Source organism: Triticum aestivum, chromosome 2A, assembly GCF_018294505.1.
Source record: "Triticum aestivum cultivar Chinese Spring chromosome 2A, IWGSC CS RefSeq v2.1, whole genome shotgun sequence".
NCBI lineage: Eukaryota > Viridiplantae > Streptophyta > Magnoliopsida > Poales > Poaceae > Triticum > Triticum aestivum.
The window spans coordinates 608,995,000-609,014,424 of NC_057797.1; the positions used below are offsets into that span (position 1 = coordinate 608,995,000).

The window sequence follows — 19,425 nt, forward strand, 5'->3', positions numbered from 1 at the left end:
GGGTCGGTTGGAATTTCCGGTTCACATACCTCCTAGATAAATAAAATCTATGTCACGTTGGTCGGCATAATTTTCATAAACAATAAATGAACCAATAGTTATAAAGATAATATATACCACATCCGAATCATAGACAGGACGAGGGCCGACGGGGGCGGATACCAAAACCATCGCACTATATAAGATGCAATAATAAAAGTAAGAAAATGATACAAGTATCTATCTAAACATACAAGTAAGAATATTTTTCCTTTCAGAAAGAAGATAAGAACAAGAGGCTCACCACGGTGGTGCCGGTGATGAGATCGGCGCGGGTGATCGACGGCGGTGAAGACGGGGGCGGGGCGTGACGGACCGCTAAACCTAGACAAATATTGAGGAAAATGGAGCTTGGAGGTCGAGCTTGGAGAGGAGAAAGCTTAAGTAGTGTGGCTCGGGCATTCCATCGAACACCTTGTGTGCATAGGAGGTGAGCTAGAGCACCACCAAGCCCTCTCCCCCTCGGCCAGAAAAAACAGAGCAGTGTGCTCTGCTCTTGCGCGAGGGGGTATATATAGGCACCACCATTGGTCCCGGTTGGTGGCATGAACCGGGACTAAAGGGGGGCCTTTGGTCCCGGTTCATGCCTCCAACCGGGGCCAATGGTGGTGGGCCAGGAGCCAGGACCATTGGTCCCGGTTCGTCCCACAAACCGGGACCAAAAGGTCCAGATGAATCGGGACCAATGGTCCACGTGGCCCGGACGGCCCCCTGGGCTCACGAACCGGGTCCAATGCACCCATTGGTCCCGGTTCTAGACTGAACCGGGACTAATGGGCTTACCCGGCCTGAACCTTTGCCCCCTTTTCTACTAGTGACACCGTCCTCGAGAAGATCGGCCTCATGGTGTACAAGCTCGACCTCCCGCCAGAGAGTCAGGTGCACCCTGTCTTCCATGTATCCCAGCTCAAGCCATTCACGCCGGACTACACGCCAGCGTATGCAGAGCTGCCGTGCGTGCCGGACCTCACTGTCTCGTCGGCGGCACCAATGCAGCTGCTGGAACGGCGCATGATGAAGTGCGACAATGCGGCCATCATGCAAGTCAAGGTGCAGTGGGGCGATGGCTCGCCGCCCGCCACCACATGGGAAGATTACGAGGTTCTCTAGCAGCGTTTTCCTGCAGCAGCCATTTCGGAGGACACCGGGGCAAGCTCGCAGGACGAAGCTCAGTCTTAAGGGGGAGAGAATGTCACACCTGGCCACTTGGCATGTGTGACTTGGCAACCCTGCGGGAGGGACCCCCCGAAGTGTGCGTGTGTGAGTCGCGTGAGCATATAAGCTGGCCGCATGTGGCTGGTGTGGCGTGCGTGATGTAACCAGCTCAAACCTCTCACCCAATCCTTCCTCTGGAAGTGAAGTTCTTCTTCCTCCCCAAGCTTTCTCCCCACCTCTCACCTTCCTCTCGATCTCCTCCCCCTACGTTCATTACAGCCTGGCGATGGAGAAGCACAACTTGGTGGGGACGGGGTCGAAGCCATGGAAGGAGGGGCGGTCGGCAGTGCATGGCATACTGGCATGGATATGGTCTGGAGGACAATGGAGCTGGCGGTGGCGATGGTGTTGATCCAGACGAGAGAGAGAGAGAGAGAGAGAGAGAGAGAGAGAGAGAGAGATTGACCAAGGGGAGGCACAACATCGTTGGGTCACTAGTACTACGTAGTATGGAAACGGCGGATGCTAGGTGTCATCCAGCTGATCCGCACGTGGGATCAGCCGGGTCGCTAGCCACTCGATCCCCACGCGACTGGTTTGGTAGCCGCAATGTATACATGACCTTAGTCACAAAAAAATCATATACGTGACCAAACCAATCTGTGTTTGGACAGTTAGAGGGACAATGGTATCCCCAACCCACCAGGATTCAAGTCCTGGTGCTCGCATTATTCCTGAATTTATTTCAGGATTTCCGGCGATGCGTTTTCAGTGGGAGGAAACGTTCCCGTCTACGGCGAGGTGCCTACGGTGACTTCGTAAATCTCAAGATGATATGCGCACTCAGTCTCTCGAAGGTGCTCATAGAGGTAGGGTGTCCATGTGTGCATTCATAAGGGTGAGTGTATGCACGTATGTATGAGTGCTTGCGTCTGCACTGTGTTTAATGAAAAGTTGTTTTTAGCTCAGGTAAAGTTATAAGTAGCAAGTCGTCCATTGCCAAAAAAAGAAGCAAGTCATACATGCTCACGCGAGGACAGTAACTGTTGAAGAGAGAAAAGAAAGGCGACCTCGCCTTCCCTCACGAAGAGCTTCTTCCGCCGCCACCTTCCGGTGGCTCTCGTTCGCCGATGACCTCGGTCGTCGGTGGTGAGGGGGGTCGCCGGATCCACGCGTGTGGATAGGTTTAGGCCAAAGTTGCTTAGTTTTTAGGTTGTTCATCATCTTGGCTTCGGCGAAGGCGATGTCGGCGCTAAATAAAGTTTCTTCGGTTCCTACTCCGAAAAGGCAATCGGTCCTATGGTTGGGGATGGATTTGGAATCCAATCTGTTCAAGCAAGGAATGTGCAGCGGCAACTGCATCCTCTTGGTGGACCTGTGTCCTCGGGCTTCATCGTTATGGTGGCGTTTGCTCCAGCGCCGGCGCGGAGTTCGGGAGGTACGTACTCAAGGAGCGGATGCAGATTGTGGTCTGCATCGACGGCATCTGGAAGATGGTGGATCGTGTGCTGGGTTCGTGATACGTGGATGGCAGGTATGGTGTCCTCCTCCGACATCTTAGTCGTGTGTGGTTGTCAGATCTGGAGTTTGATGGCATGACTGGGGTGTTGCCCTGGTCTGATTCTTTCAACGGGAATGATTTCGCCTTTGGCAAGCCACCTTGGAGGTCCGCAAAATTGCATATCAGCAATGGAGCCGCGTCGAGCTCGGGTGTGGAGGTGATTCGTCATTATTTCCTTTGGTGATTGTTGTGCTGCCAGAGACAGGTGACGGGCATCGGTGTCAAGCTCAGAGATTTCTTCAGTCTTGTTTACAGTTTTACTTCTTGGCTGGCGTTCCATTGTGCAAAGGCTAGCGTTCTGCTAATGGTTCAATTTTGTCAGGTTGGTATGTATGTGGCTTGTACAATGTTCTTTATGATATAAATGAGGCACGTATTACCATGCAAAAAAGGACAAAAGCTGCTTCAAATACAGCGGTGGGGTGGCTGTTGCGTACTAGGTCAGATGCGCTGCAAGCCGAGATGACGATGTCGCGAGGGGTGGTCCGGCTGTTGGGGACGTAGTGTGAGGGCGCGAGCCCGACTACTTCGACGACGACAACAATGCTACCAGGCATGCTGTGACGGAAGCCTGACTACTTCGACAGCGGCGACGATGCTACGAGGCATGCTGCGACGAGCCCGGTCGCTTCGGCGGCAGTGGCGATGCTACGATGCATGCTTGGACGGAAGCCCGACCGATTCGACGACGATGACGAAGCTATGAGGCGTGCTGTCACGGAAGCCTGGCCGCTTCGACAGCGTCGGTGGCGATGCTACGAGCGTGCTGCGACGGAGGCCCGGCCGCATCAATGATGTTGCAACGACATGCTTCGACAGCCGTGGCGATTGCGCGGTGATGCTGCGGCGGCAACTCGGCTGATTCGACAATGTTGCAATGACATGCTTTAACGTAAACCTGGGCATGGACAACCCGGCCCGGTAGCCCGACCCGACCCCGGCCCGAAAAACCCAGGTCGGGCCGGGCCGGGTTCAGGCTTGGAAAACAGAGCATGTCTAATTTTCGGGCCGGGCTCGCGCTCTAAAATTAACCCGAACGAAAGCCCGGCCCGGCCCGAGCATTTGCTGCAAAGAGGCTGAGAAGCAGCGATCCGGCCCAACAGGCTGGCCTTCTAGCCCACAAACTACCTAACCAGCTACCCCTAATGCCTACCCCCCCCCCCCGCTCGCTCCCGCACCCGCACACACACCCCGAGTCCCCGACCAGTCCACCCTCCTCGATCCCCCTCGACTGGCGGCAGCGACGCAAGTCCTTGCTCCTGCTATGGCGAGGCCCCGGCGCTGCTGTACCTCGTCGGCCTGATGAGCGGCGGCTGCGGCTGTAGCCCCGACCAGTCCACCGTCCTCGAGACCCCAAGTCCCCAACCCACCCTGTCTCGATCCGTCGACCGGCAGCGGTGTTGCAGCTCTGGCACTGCAATGGCGCGGCCCCGGCGGTCCTTTCCCTCCTCGACCTGATCCTCCTCTAGGGCCATGCATCGGCGACCCTTCCTCCCCATCACACGGTGGTGCTACCTCCCCATCAGAAGGCGGCGCTCCCTCCCCATCTGACGGCGGCGCGCCCTCCCCATCCGACGCCGGCGACCGGCAGGTATGACCTTCTGTCCTCCTCTCTCTGTTGGTATGTTTATTGTTCCATTTAGGATTTTTTTGCTGCGTAGTAGATTAATATTTGTGCTACTTTGTTTCTCTTGTGTGTTGTATTTTATGGTAGGCATGACTAGTTTGTGGAGTCTAAGTGATGAAGTTCATGAAGAGGAAGAGGAGGATTATAATCCCAGTGTTGAACAGGACAATGCTGCCACAAGTGCAAGGTTGGACCAGATCGTTGTGCCTGATCCTGCTCGTCGCCGTGCTGTCCCATCAGCTACTGCTACGGCAGCACCTCGCAGCAAGCGTACAAGGTTGAACCAAGAGGGACATGGACATGAAGCAAGTCAGCCGCCATCGCCACCGGCACCGCCAGGACCAAAGGTTACTACTGCTCCAAAATTAAGGTCAAAAGCATGGAAAAAGTTCACTAGGATTGAACAACCTAATCCTGATGAAGTAATGGCAGAGTGCAATATTTGTCATACTATACTTAGAGCGCCCTTGAAGAATGGAACATCTAGTTTGTTAAGGCATACTGCTCAAGTGCATCCACATAATACAAATGAAGTGAATAGCTATTTTCTAGAAACTGAAAAGAACGCGGATGGCTCACATTCAGTTAGGAACACAAAGTGACATGGAAACTATTAGAGCTGCAATCTCTATGTTCCTAGTTGGGGGTTCACATGCATTTAGTGTGATAGAAGAAGTGGGGTTCAAAAAAATGATTGGTGTTGCTTGTCCTCAGTTTAAGACTGTTAGTCGGTACACAATTAGAAGGGATATCATGGCAATGTTTGAAAGAGTGAGGACTGAATTGAGAGAAATTATCAGCAACAGCCCTGGTAGAGTTAGCTTCACCACGAACAATTGGAAATCAGATGTGACAAAGTTTAGTTATATTTGTATTACTTGTCATTACGTTGATGATGCTTGGAGACTGAACAAAAGGATAATATGGTTTAAAAAGTTGAATCCACCTTATGATGGGGCTACAGTTGCTGATGAAGTCCATTTATGTTTTCGTGAGTGGAAGGTTGACACCAAAATAATGTGCATGACTCTTGATAATGCTGCATACAATGATTTAATGATCAACACTTTGAGAACTACATTGCTGCCTAAAGGTGTGTTACCATTGTTTGGAACTTTCTTTCAAGTCCGATGTTGTGCACACATTTTAAATCTGATTGTCCAAGCTGGTCTGAAACTTATTGATAAATCTGATTGTCCAAGCTGGTCTGAAACTTATTGATAAATCTGCTGACAAGATTAGAGAGGGCATTCAATATATCAAAATTTCTAGCAATCATATTCACAAGTTCTATGAAACTTAGTGAACTATGTTGTGGACTTATTGAACCCTGTTGCGGACTTGTCAAACTATGTTGCTTGTGTCTTTGGACTTGAGAAATATGCTGCTGTTATGTAATATTGTAATGAATGGATTACATGTATATGTATATGCTGTTGTTTTGTGAAATGCAGCTGTTTTGTGAAATATGTATATGCTGCTGTTTTGTGAAATATGATGCTGTAGTATATACCATGCTACTGTTTATAATGCTATTGTTTGCTGAAATATGTTGTTTCTGTAACTTGTTGTACATCAGGAATTTTCGGGCTTCGGGTCGGGCTACGGGCTTCGGGCTTTTCAGCCGGGCCAGGCTCGGGCTTGTAAACGTGAATTTTTGTCGGGCTTTTCTCAGGCTCAGGCTTTACATTTTAGCACCGGGCTTTCTAGAGCCCGGCCCGGCCCGAAACCGGCCCGGCCCGAGAGATGCCCGGGTTTACTTTAACGCCCGTGGTATGCTTCAATAATGCTACGACGGCAAGATGTTTGCTTCAATAATGTTGCAATGGCTGTGGCGGGTGCTTCGACAGGCGAGGTGATGCTACGACGGCAACGCCGCTACTTTGATGATGTTGTGACAACGTGCTCCGACGGCTGCAAAGATGTTACGACGAACCGCAATGGCGGCATGTTTCAAACGGTCACGGTGATGCTGCGATGATGTGCTTGGATGATCACGGCAATGCTCCAACGAAGGCCCAACTCCTTCAATGATGTTGCGACGGCGTTCTTTCCTGTCGTGGTAGTGTTGCGATGATGGCACGGCTGTTTCTACGGCTTCGACCACCGCGGCAGCGACGGCGATGATAGAGGCGTCAAGGATGCTACTCTAAGCATTGCTATATCCAAGCAAAACAGGACTCCATAAGCTTGTGTTGAGATTATCTGCAGCATTGCAGCATCACGTACATGTGTAGGTACGTGCTAAGCACTACTAGCGAAGTACGTATATATATAAGTGAAAGGAGCACTCAGCTTCAGGAGCCGCGATGGGTAGCGTAACTTCACGTAGTGACACCGAGACGCTCCGCACCACACGATCGCGTGCGTGCGATCGCACGGCGCCGGACGCGGCTGACGAAGCCAAGACTTCATCCGACTGTTTTTAATCGATTTCCTATGGAAATCGGATCCTAGTACGTGAAGTAGTCTCGATTAGGACGTGGGATGTGACTTGTATTCCAATCGTATAGTGGGCTCCTAATGCGAAACGGGATTCCTTCCCTGAGACGAGCTGGGTCACGTCGTTCGGATCAATATAAAGCAGCGACGGTCGCGACGGGTGTTGCACGCGCAACTAGTTAGGCATAGACATAATCGTGTCTGATTGATCGTGCGGAAGATGAGCAGTCATACGCTCTCGCTGCTGCTGGTGACGTTGATGGCACTGCTGGCGTTGACGACGGCAGCGGAGTACAATGTGGTGGACTATGGCGCGAGGCCCGATGGCGGGGCGGACTCAGCGGGGGCGTTCCTAGCCGCGTGGGGTGCGGCGTGCAACGACACGGGGCGCTCCGGCTCCCAGCCGGTGCTGCGTGTGCCGGCGGGCAGGTTCCTGCTTAGCCAGGCCTATTTCAAGGGGCCTTGCCGGAGCGCCGGCGTGGTCGTGGCCATTGACAAAAACGGCACGGTCTTCACGCCGCCGGCAGTGGACAGCAGGGCGTGGATCATGTTCCACCACGCCGATGGTCTAGCGATCCGCGGCGGGACGCTAGACGGGAAGGGGCAGGAGTATTGGGCATGCAAGAAGGTCAGCAATTGCACCGGGCAAGGCCCCACGGTGAGTGATGACATGAACTTCTTGGTTTTCCTTTTTTGCAATGTGGTTGGGTTCAATTTCCTTGTGACGGGCGTTGGTCATACGTACGTACGATTGCAGACGCTCGACATTAGCCAGTCCAAGGGCGTGAGTGTGAAGCAGCTGACGCTGCTCAATAGCAAGGTATTCCACATGGCCATCTTCGACTGCGCCGCCGTGACGGTCCAAGGCATCCGGATCATCGCACCGGCCAACAGCCCCAACACCGACGGCATCCACGTCAGCCACTCCCGCCATGTGAGCATCCTCAACACCACCATCGGCACCGGCGACGATTGTGTCTCCATAGGGCCTGGCACCTCCAACGTGCTCATCAGGGACATCGAGTGCGGTCCGGGCCATGGAATCAGGTGCCACCTTCAGTTGCTAGTTCATCATCCATTATTGTGTTTGCTTGTGGTTTGCGCAACGTAATAGCATTGGTTTTGTGTATTCATTGGATGGACGATCGCAGCATCGGGAGTCTAGGGTGGCAGGACGGTGAGGAGGGGGTGAGGAACGTGACGGTGGAGATGGCGGTGCTGACGGGCACGACCAACGGCCTGCGGATCAAGACGTGGGCGATGCCCAACTCCGGCTCCGTCACAAACGTCTCCTTCTCACGGGTCACCATGAACCGTGTGGCCAACCCCATCCTCGTCGACCAGAACTACTGTCCCCGCAAGGTCGACTGCCCAGGCAATGTACGTCTCCTTCCCTACATGCATGCAACTACTACACGTGAACCAACCCATCGATCGACTATATCATGAGCTGTGTTGTTGTGTGTGCCTGCAGAGCTCGGGGGTGCAGATCAGCAACATATCATACACGGACATCGAGGGCACATCGGCGACGCCCATTGCAGTGAAGTTCAACTGCAGCAGCACCAACCCCTGCAGCGGGATCAAGCTTAGGAACATTAGGCTGACGTACAAGCACAAGCGGCCGGCGCAGGCCAAGTGCGGAAATGCCGGCGGGTCCACGTCCGGAGAGGTCAGACCGCCGAGCTGCTTCTGACGATCGGAGTTCGCCGTCGGGCCGGAGAAGCGCGAGCATCTTATTGATTCGATGGTTTCTGTAAATACTTCTCTTGCACAGTTGCGTAAGATCAAAAAGAAAAAAAAACATGATAGCGTGATCATTGCTTGGAGGATCTCAAAGCGACCCTTATATGTAGTCCAGGGTAGTAGTTTTAGCAGATTTGCTAATTCTCAATTGATTGAGACATAGTTAAACCACAATCAACGTCATAAATTTTGCGTGGTTGTTCTTGTAATTTTTTTTAGATTTTTTATTTGTTTTTTGAGATGGCTAATCTTTGTGTAAAATCTGATGGTTATAACTTGTGAGTGTATAGGTTTACGGGAGTCTGGATGTCCGTCTAACTAATCCGTGTTGTGTCGTTTGGCGGAAAGCGGCTTGATAAATTTTAGAATCAAGTGGCCTCACTTCTCTCCCCATTTATAACTCACCAAGAGCAGAAATATTTAACTCTCTTTTCCCGAGCTTGAGAGAGGCCTATGTCATCTTTGCCAACAGCCTCCTCAACTTGCTATCTATGTCAAACAACCGTTATCTTTAGCCTATAACATGCATATGTGTTGTTTTGTATGTTAGAACGATCAAAATGGCTTCTAACCGGCGAAATAAGAGTTCACATTGTCACATAACTTGATTGAGATTTAACTTATTGAATTAGTAGATCTGTTGAAATAAACGAATGCAACCCGAGCGAGTGGCATGGAAAAATTAATTAGGCTTAGTTTAGCAGGGTATTTTCAAAACCGTAGTAATAGTAATCTAAAACATTAGGGTTAGTTTGGGTGAACGGTATATTTAAAACCGTGATAATGCACGAATACTTCAGTCTGTGAAAACTAGTATGCTTTAGAAGAAAAAACCTCTTTCTAAGATTGGTCTAAAAGATGGATAATGGCAAGTGAGAGACCGAGAGTGCATGTGTATTGTAGTGGCATTTTACAAGCCTGAGTTTTTGTACTGATATATTATTCATCAAGTGCCAAAATTTTAGTGGCCCGCCAAAATATTGATTTCATGCATATGGTGCACTCAAGTTCATAACAGAACCAGTAACTCCAGGATGTGCACCACGCAATAGCAAAGGGAGCACATGAAGTAGCCTTATTTGAGATTAACAAAAACCAAACTTAGATATAAAAACGATCTATTTCACATGTGGCAATATATATAGCTAGCTGCCATGCAATACTAGTCGGTCATGCATGTCGTTTGACTAGAGTTTCTTCGGATTGATAGATTTTCGTTTCTTGCTGCCTTGATCAATCGGCGCGGACTTGACGTTGGTGGTAGCCGAGGCTGCAGGAGAAGGAGGAGGAGGAGGAAGAGGACTAGTAGGGGCGGCAGCAGGAGGGGGAGGAGGAGGAATGTGTTTGTCAATGTGGATGGTGAGGGGGACAATGTCGCCAGACAGATACGCTTTCGGCACCGACAGGGACGTAAACTCGTCCGGCCATGGCGTGCCAGCGGGCAGGGAGCTGCTTTTCATGACCAGTAACTCAAACGTCACCCTCGCGCCACTGCCGGTGTGCTCCACGGCGAGCTTGGACGAGAACTGCGGCGCGCCCGGTGCGTCACCGTCCGCCCTGACGCACACCAGCGACACCGCAGAGTCCTTGTCGCGCTCGGCCAAGACCACGAGGAACACGCTCCGATGCCGGTTGGCGGTTGGCCATGTCGTCCTGGTCGATGAGGACCTGCCAGCGCCGTGTCAGTGGCAGGCTTGTTGGCACAGGCCCCTGTACGTTGCTCTTTAGACGAGTTCTTTCTGTCGAGAGCACTTTCGTTTGTCGAGTCGGCCGAGTACTTTCTGTCGGGGATATACCCCTCGGCGTAAACCGGCCGGAAGTGTAACCCGGCCGGATTTGGCGGTTTATTGAAAGACCCCGCTAACACTTGGCGGTTTACTAGCGACCCGTCCTGACCTGGCGGTTTACAAGCCACCCGCCTGGTCATTATGACTCACTGGTGACTCGGCGGGCGGGTCAGACGGATGACAAGCCCAAGGCCCAGAAGGCCGGCTCATGTTATGGTGGGCCGGTTTAAGAGGAAAGGCGTGAGGAATATTTGTCTTACAGGGAGTTAAGACCTGGACTTGTATCCGGTTTGTATTAAAGATAGACTAGTCCTAATTTTAATAGGACTTCACATGTAACCCGCCCCTTCAACATATATAAAGAGGGGTAGGGTTCCCCAAAGAGGGGCAAGCTACAAGCAACAAGAAACAATCTTAGGGCTAGTCACAAAGAGGAGAGCCGGTTTACAGCGACTCCCTCGTGATAATAATGAGACCTAGCCACAAACAGCATGTAGGGCTATTATCAGATGATGTTTCCTGAGGCCCGAAGCTGTCTAAACCCTTGTCTTGTGTGTTGATCCGCCCTGCGTCTCTCGTTTCATTCAACCCCTGTCAAACTACCGCATAGATGCGTTGGCCTCACGACTAAGTCCTTATTTTAGGACATCTGCCGTGACAATTTCACGACACTTTTCGACCGTACACAAACTGTACGTACAGAACTAACCGATGCTAGCAAGTAGGCTGGCTAGTAGGTGGATGCTTATGTGGTGGCTAGCTCAGAACTACGCAACGCCGAAGGGTTGATCGATTCGAACTAGCACAAGTCGCCGAGAACACACGTAGCGATTTATGGCAACAGGTGCTTGCGTGTCGCACCTGTGTTTTATTTCCTTTTGATCTAGACGGAGGAATTGCGACACCTTCATCATCGGCATTGGTGCTCCTGCTGCCGCCGTCACGATCTCCTTACCTGTGTTCGACATGATCCTTTGAGTGCTTTTCGAAGATCACGACCGACCAAACCAAGCTCCGAATACCAAATGTTGGCTACAGGCCTGACTCGACGAGTACTTTCCGTCGAGACGACTTCGTACGCAGCAGCCGCTAGCGACACTAGCCAGCCAATTGTCCGTCAGATGAGATGCGTACGTACACAAGGAGCAAGCAGGCAGACTAGCTGGTGGATGGATTCCTCACGTACGTAGCTAGGTAACTAGTACACGCACAAACCAAACAACCAGCCGCCGGCGCCTTCGATCGTAACTAGCACAACTCGCGGAGACACACGAACACGCACGCGATATTATGGCCACGGGAGCGTGTCGCTCCCGTTTGATTGCTTTGTATTGATCTGAGTTCCAGATTACAGGGGTATCTGTACGTATATATAGTAGCTAACCAAAAGTTACTACTAATCCTATACCTACACGGCTACGTAGTGACGGTTCAAGTCCGAGCCGGACTGGACAACCTGGTTAATTCCAACAAGGCTGAGCCTCCCCGTCTGGCCGTAGCGCATGAGGATGACTTGGCGGGAGTGGTTCGTGGAGATGTGGTCGAGGAGCATCTCCCGGGAGCCTGAGAAGTCGCAGCCGCCGCCGCCCGAAGGCCCGTCGCGCTCAGGGGTAGCAGGGCGCGTGCTGGCACGCGCAGCGGTGGTCCACGGAGTCGTGGTAGACGACGAGCCCCGCCTCGCAGCCGAACTTGACGTAGTCGCACATCAGCTTGACGGCGCCAGCGTAGGCGTCTGCCAGGCGGCAGTGGGCGGCAACGCGGCCGCAGTCCTCGCCGTGCGCGCCGTGGCAGGACGAGCACATCAGATGCCCGTCGTCGCACTGCAATTTATTATACTAATATGTAACGATCAAGACCAACAGCCGTTCCGATGGCAAGGGGTAATAATCACCATGACTCTAATCGATCTGTAAATAAGCTACTCGATCTAAGATTCAAGTTGATAATCAGTAGTGTACCGCGAAGATAGGCGGTTTGAGGGGAGGTGGCAGGCATGGCAGTCCAAGAGCTCCGGTGCCCTGCACTTTTCGAAGATGAGGAAGGGCGGCACGTCGAGGGCAGGCTGTCGCTGCGGCTTGACTTCCACGGGAACCACGGCCAGAGCTCTGTCTCCTCCACCGCCACCGTCGCCGCTGCTGCCATGAGCCATTTCTCCTCTGACTTAGCTTGCTTGACAGGGTCAAAGATCGCACGCATAAATGATTCTTGAGACTGATATAGTGGCGAGGCCGAGTGGAGAACCCAACAGCCGTACGTCCGCTCCACATTGACATTGACATATTCAACACGTACAAGCCTATGATGCTATACTGTGACAACAAAGCTGCTATTGACATTGCTAATAGCCCTGTTCAGCATGATCGAACCAAGCACATAGAGATTGATCGTCACTTCATCAAGGAGAAGCTTGATAGGAGAGTTGTTTGCCTTCCATACGTAACTTCAGCAAGTCAAGTAGCGGATGTTCGTAGCAAAGGACTCCCAAAAAAACATTTTTCATGTTTTGTAGCAAGATGGGTCTGTAGGATATATTTTCCCCATCTTGAGGGGAAGTGTTGGTGTATGAATACTGTAATTAGGTGACTTCTTAGGGACTAAAATGTAAATTGTATAAACAAATATAAATGAGTACAGAGAGAAGGGATCGATGTGGAAGATCCAGAGTGTCCCCAAATTCTCTTCATGCTCCCTCAAATCCCTAGCTCAAATCACTCAAATCTCATATGATTTTCAACAGTAGGGAACAACCAGCATGTATGACGGGAGGATTCTAACGGCGATAGAGACGCAGTACACCATGGGCCTGAGCTTCCATGGGATTCACGATGGAATCGGTAGGCTACTCCAGGAACACCCCTTGAGGTGCTGGAGGCCCCCCTTGAGAAGGTTAACCAAGAAGAAGAAAAACCGCATCATGAGATCTTGGACCATCTGGTTTTAGTTTGCAAGTTACTGGACTAGACCAGTCCCATCATGCAAGTTTGTGTCCCCATAGTGTAACCTCTTAAAAAGGATCAAAGTATGATGTCCGTTCTACAATAAGTTGATAGTTGAGCTCCTATCCTTTTAGGATAACATAAATGAACCAGGTCATTAAAATAGACCATACAAGATAGAGATATACGAGTTAGAGTGCTCGGCCCCCGTGTTGCCTAACCCATGCGACGTGGGCGGGAGCCCCTGATACGTCTCCAACGTGTCTATAATTTTTGATTGCTCCATGCTATATTATCTACTGTTTTGGGCAAAATTGGGCTTTATTATCCACTTTTATATTATTTTTGGGACTAACCTATTAACCGGAGGCCCAGCCCAGATTTGCTGTTTTTTGCCTATTTCAGTGTTTCGAAGAAAAGGAATATCAAACGGAGTCGAAACACAATGAAATCAACTGGAGAAGTTATTTTTGAAAGGAAAGCTACCGAATGGACTTGGACCCCACGTCAGGAGATAAGGGAGGTGCTCATGAGGGTGGGGCCCCCCCTAGGGCGCGCCCCCTGCCTCGTGGGCCCCCCCGAAGCTCCACCGACGTACTTCCTGCACCCATATATACCTACGTACCCTAAAACTTCCAGAACAGAGATTAGATCGGGAGTTCCGCCGCCGCAAGCCTCTGTAGCCACCAAAAGTCAATCGGGACCTTGTTCTGGCACCCTGCCGGAGGGGGAACCCTCACCGGTGGCCATCTTCATCATCCCGGCGCTCTCCTTGACGAGGAGGGAGTAGTTCACCCTCGGGGCTGAGGGTATGTATCGGTAGCTATGTATTTGATCTCTCTCTCTCGTGTTCTTGATTTGGCACGATCTTGATGTATCGCGAGCTTTGCTATTATAGTTGGATCTTATGTTTCTTCTCCCCCTCTACTCTCTTGTAATGGATTGAGTTTTCCCTTTGAAGTTATCTTATCGGATTGAGTCTTTAAAGATTTGAGAACACTTGATGTATGTCTTGCCGTGCGTATCTGTGGTGACAATGAGATATCACGTGATTCACTTGATGTATGTTTTGGTGATCAACTTGCGGGTTCCGCCCATGAACCTATGCATAGGGGTTGGCACACGTTTTCGTCGTGATTCTCTGGTAGAAACTTTGGGGCACTCTTTGAGGTTCTATGTGTTGGTTTGAGTAGATGAATTGAGATTGTGTGATGCATATCGTATAATCATGCCCATGGATACTTGAGGTGACATTGGAGTATCTAGGTGACATTAGGGTTTTGGTTGATTTGTGTCTTAAGGTGTTATTCTAGTACGAACTCTAGGGCTGTTTGTGACACTTATAGGAATAGCCCAGCGGATTGATTGGAAAGAATAACTTTGAGGTGGTTTCGTACCCTACCATAATCTCTTCGTTTGTTCTCCGCTATTAGTGACTTTAGAGTGACTCTTTGTTGCATGTTGAGGGATAGTTATATGATTCAATTATGTTATTATTGTTGAGAGAACTTGCACTAGTGAAAGTATGAACCCTAGGCCTTGTTTCCTATCATTGCAATACCGTTTATGCTCACTTTTACCACTTGTTACCTTGTTGTTTTTATATTTTCAGTTTACAAAAAATCTATATCTACCATCCATATTGTACTTGTATCACCATCTCTTCGCCGAACTAGTGCACATATACATTTTACCATTGTATTGGGTGTGTTGGGGACACAAGAGACTCTGTGTTTTTTGGTTGCAGGGTTGTTTAAGAGAGACCATCTTCATCCTACGTCTCCCACGGATTGATAAACCTTAGTTCATCCACTTGAGGGAAATTTGCTACTGTCCTACAAACCTCGGCACTTGGAGGCCCAACAACGTTTACAAGAAGAAGGTTGCGTAGTAGACATCAGCCCCCTCCCCCATCACGCCGCCATCGGCCACCCCTCCTCCAGCTACTCCCCTCATTGCCGCCGAAGGCCACCACCGAGTGAAGCTCACATAGTGGAGGCGGCGAGTGAAGGAGGGTCTCCCCTGCTGCGCGGCTCTCCTCGTGTGGGCCTTGTGGCTGGCGGCCTGCCTCTCGGTGGTCCGTTAGCGCCTCTTCCAGTGGCCAATGACGTGTCTCCTCAAGGCGGACCCGGTGGCTCTGCTCCGTCTCACGCTCTTGGTGGTGCCGCTCCCCGTGTCTTCTTCTGGTTGCGGATTTGGCATCGCCGCCATGGTTCCTTCCGGTCGTCGTCTCCGGCAGTGCCAGGTGCGGCTTGTTGCCCCCATCCACTACCGGAATCGCACCCTATGCCGACGGCCAGGGCCGTCGGCATAGGCCTGAGTCCCGTCGGGATAGGCCTATGCCGACGGCCCCCGTTGGCATAGGGCCGTCAGCAACATATGCGTCGGCACAGCCAGGGAGGCCGTCGGCACAGAAAAGCCGTCGGCATATATGATACGCCGACGGGGGCCGTACATCTATGCCGACGGCCCCGGACGTCGGCAATGATCACGCCTAACGGCGGCCGCCGTCAAGTCTGCCCAACCACTGGTTGCCACGTGGCACCCCTATGCCGACGGCCTAGCCGTCGGCTTAGTCAAAAACTATGCCGACGGCTAGACCGTCGGCATAGGTGTGCCACGTGGCGACCAGCTGCTGCTCGTGGACCAGGGCTATGCCGACGGCTGGGCCGTCGGCATAGTTTGAAACTAAGCCGACGGCCAGGCCGTCGGCATAGTCCTTCATACAGAGCTCCCAGTAGCTGACACGTGGGCGCCTATGCCGACGGCCTAGCCGTCGGCTTAGTTTCAAACTAAGCCGACGGCTAGGCCGTCGGCATAGGCGCCCACGTGTCAGCTACTGGGAGCTCACGCTAGCCCTATGCCGACGGCCTAGCCGTCGGCATAGTTTGCTTTTTCTTTTTTTTTCTTTTTTCTGTTTGTTTTCAGATCAATTCAATTCAAATAGCAGCACATATCAGCAGATATATATGATGGGATAGACATAAAACACAACGGGATATCATCCGGCACCATCACAACAATATATGCATAAGCATCATCACACACAAGTCTCTAAATGAACATCATCACAACCAACATAAGCATAAGCATATAGAGAAGCACACAAGTCATCTAAATGATCATCACCACACACAAGTCATCTCAAGCATCATCACCACACAAGGATCATCGAGCACCGCGGAGGTCGTCACCGCCAAGACGGCCAAAGCCCAGGTCGTCACTGCTAGCGACAGCGCTACCGCCAAGACCGCCTCCACCTCCTCCTCCGCCTCCGTGGATCGGAGTGGTCGGGCTCCGTGTCTCCGGAGTGCTGCGAAGACCACCGCCAACGGTAGATCCACCTGTTCCCTGCATGTTGAAAAGACATATGCACGGGATCTATGACTGTATTGAAAGGCATGACATGCTTTGGGTGAATAGATTGGGGATGAACTAACCAGCGAGGGGCCAGCGTTCTGTGCCACAAACTCCTCAAAGCTCATCAGCATTGGTTGTGCTGGAGGGCATTGTGCTGTAGGGAACTGAGGACACCTGCCGGCCGCCATATCCTGAAAAGCCTGCTGCATCTGGCTATCCCTCTACACTTGGTGTTCATAAAGCCTCTGATGCCACGCCATGGTCTCCTGGCGTGTGTACTCCATGTAGGCCTACGGTATGACATAATGGAACTCATAAAACTACTAAATGCGGAAAATAAAGTGAGAAATGAAGATAAGAGGGAAAATAATTACAGATTGTTGCTCCTGAAAGAGGGACTGTGTACTAGTCACTGGCTGGCTCGTGCACTGGCTCAGGCTCGGGTCGATCCGACGAAGCTGTGTGTAGGAGATACTAGGAGTGATCACAGCATCGAGAACCGCGTCCCGACCGTGCTCCTTGGGCCCCATCCTCACCATCGCCATGTCGTCCAGAGGCGCCGTAATGGGGTCAGGTGTGTCAGGATGTAACTCCAGATACGCTTCGGAGTAGGCCTTCTTCCTCCCTGCGGTCTTCTTGCCGTAGTACTTGGGCTCGCCAGGCTTGGGGTCCTTCCGCGTATGGGCGATCTCCCACGCCTGCATGTGTGAGAGCGGCCGCTTCAGTTTCTCCTCCTGCACCACCAAACAGAGGTTAGTCATACATAAGAAAGTGATGGTAAATAGAAGAAGAAGAATGTTTAATGGGGTTAGTCATACATTAACTGCCTTGTGGAGATAGTGGTTTCGGTTTCCCTGAGCATGTACTCCCTCCGTCCCTCGGTTAGCCTTATTTTGGGTTCTCATAGCCGCCCAGGCTCCAGCCTCATCACACCAAAGATCCACCAATGTCGTCCAGGACTCGTCTTTTCCATAACACCAATTTGGACACACCTACATAATAAAAGCATAATGGCATGTAGGTGTGTCCAAATTGGTGTTATGGAAGCATAAAGCATAAAGCATAAAGCATAAAGCATAATGTACCACAAGGTAATGAAAGCATAATGAAAGCATAATGAAAAATCTTTTATACTTACCGCCAAGAACTCGGGCCTCTCCAAGGTAATGCCCATCCTCCGCGCTTCTTCCTTGGTCATCTTCACACCAAGATAGTCGTGGTAGTATGTGGAGATGGCCACATAGCGCACCTCGTACTGCATCTGGCGGGCCTTCTTCTTGCATTGGCGCAGCACGATCTGGTCCGCTCTAGCCCTATGCTCTGGAAGAACTCGATAGAATTTCTACAATCATGCATGAAACAAGAACGGGAGAAGCCATGAGTTAAATCATTCATGAAACTAGAATGGACTTGTGCTTCTGAAGAGAACTCACCCAGAAAGTAGTGATCACGGCCTTGGCATGGGTCTCATGGTCCGCGTGGCGGGCCGCTTCCCAGTGGTCCCAGCTCGTGGCCAAAACCTGACGGTCCGGCTGCCTGACTGGATCAGGACAGTACAACCCCGGCCAATATAACTTCAGCAAGACGGTGATGAGGCCGTTGGGAATACGGACCCCTTTAGAATATATCCAGTTGCTGCAAAAGAATGAACTATTAGCATGTGACAAGAAAAATAAATAACAATCGGAATAAGCATGTGACAAGCAACATAATGAACCACTTACTCTTTTCCCGTGGGCTCAATGAGCCACTTCTGCTCCTCAGTAGCAGGAACCTGCTTTGGTAGCTTTGCGTTGCCACGTAGCCACCCCTTCGTGTCAACCCCCTTCCCGTCACCACCATCATCCCCGCCACCACCCTCCTCCTCGCCTGCCTTCCCCTCCCCAACCTCCTCCCCAACCTCCTCCTCCTCCTCCTCGCCTGCCTCCTCCTCCACCTCCTCCTCCTCCTCCTCCACCACCACCACCTCCTCCTCCTCCTCCTCCTCCCTAGAGTGTACCTCACTAGAGGAGGGTACCTCACTAGAGGAGGGTACCTCACTAGAGGAGGGCCTCGAAGACAACACCCCCAAGTCGGTGAGGGTGCGCTGTTTCTGGCCGCGACCCCCTGTAGTGGCTCTCCCCCCAGCACCTCGTCCTCTAGAGGCTCTCCCCCCGCCCCCTCCTCCTCTAGGGGCACCTCTCCCTCGACCTCCTGTGATGAGTCATCGTCAAGTAGCCGAGGGGGAGGATTACGTGCTCGACCACTCCGACTAGGCAGGCTGACGACCTTGCGTAGGAAACCCACGCCGTCGGCCTTCCCCTTGCCCATGTTCCACGAACCAGCATTGAAAAGAGAAAAAGCAATTAGTAAATTAATGAAATGAAGGAAAAGGCATGATAATAAACACATTAATAAAAATGCATAAAAAGGCATATTCCTAAACTATAGAAAAAAACACTTGAAACATACATCTGCTAGAACCCATATGAATCATCACTGTTGTAACCTCTTTCTCGGTCCGTCTCATCATCACTATCAATCATATCATCTTCATTGTCCGACGGAGGTGGAGGCTCTTCCTCGTCGTCAGCGTCTTCGTTTAACTTTTCTAGCATAAGTATGTCATTTTCATTGACAATGGTCTCACCATCATTCCGTGCATCGTCGACGTTTGGGTCCACATCATCATCACCCAATGGTCTAGCGTCATCGTTTCTAACCACATCATCATCATCATCATCATCAGGTTGCTCTTGATAGAACACTCCCTCGTATGTCATGGGGTTAATG

At 51.2% G+C, this 19,425-nt stretch overlaps 2 pseudogenes; one reads left to right on the top strand and one right to left on the bottom strand.

Moving 5' to 3' along the window:
* The first annotated feature begins 2,417 nt into the window (after window positions 1-2,417).
* LOC123185686 (polygalacturonase-like) lies at window positions 2,418-10,555 on the top strand (annotated as a pseudogene).
* A 1,210-nt stretch (window positions 10,556-11,765) lies between these two features.
* LOC123191770 (uncharacterized) lies at window positions 11,766-12,723 on the bottom strand (annotated as a pseudogene).
* Window positions 12,724-19,425: the final 6,702 nt, after the last annotated feature.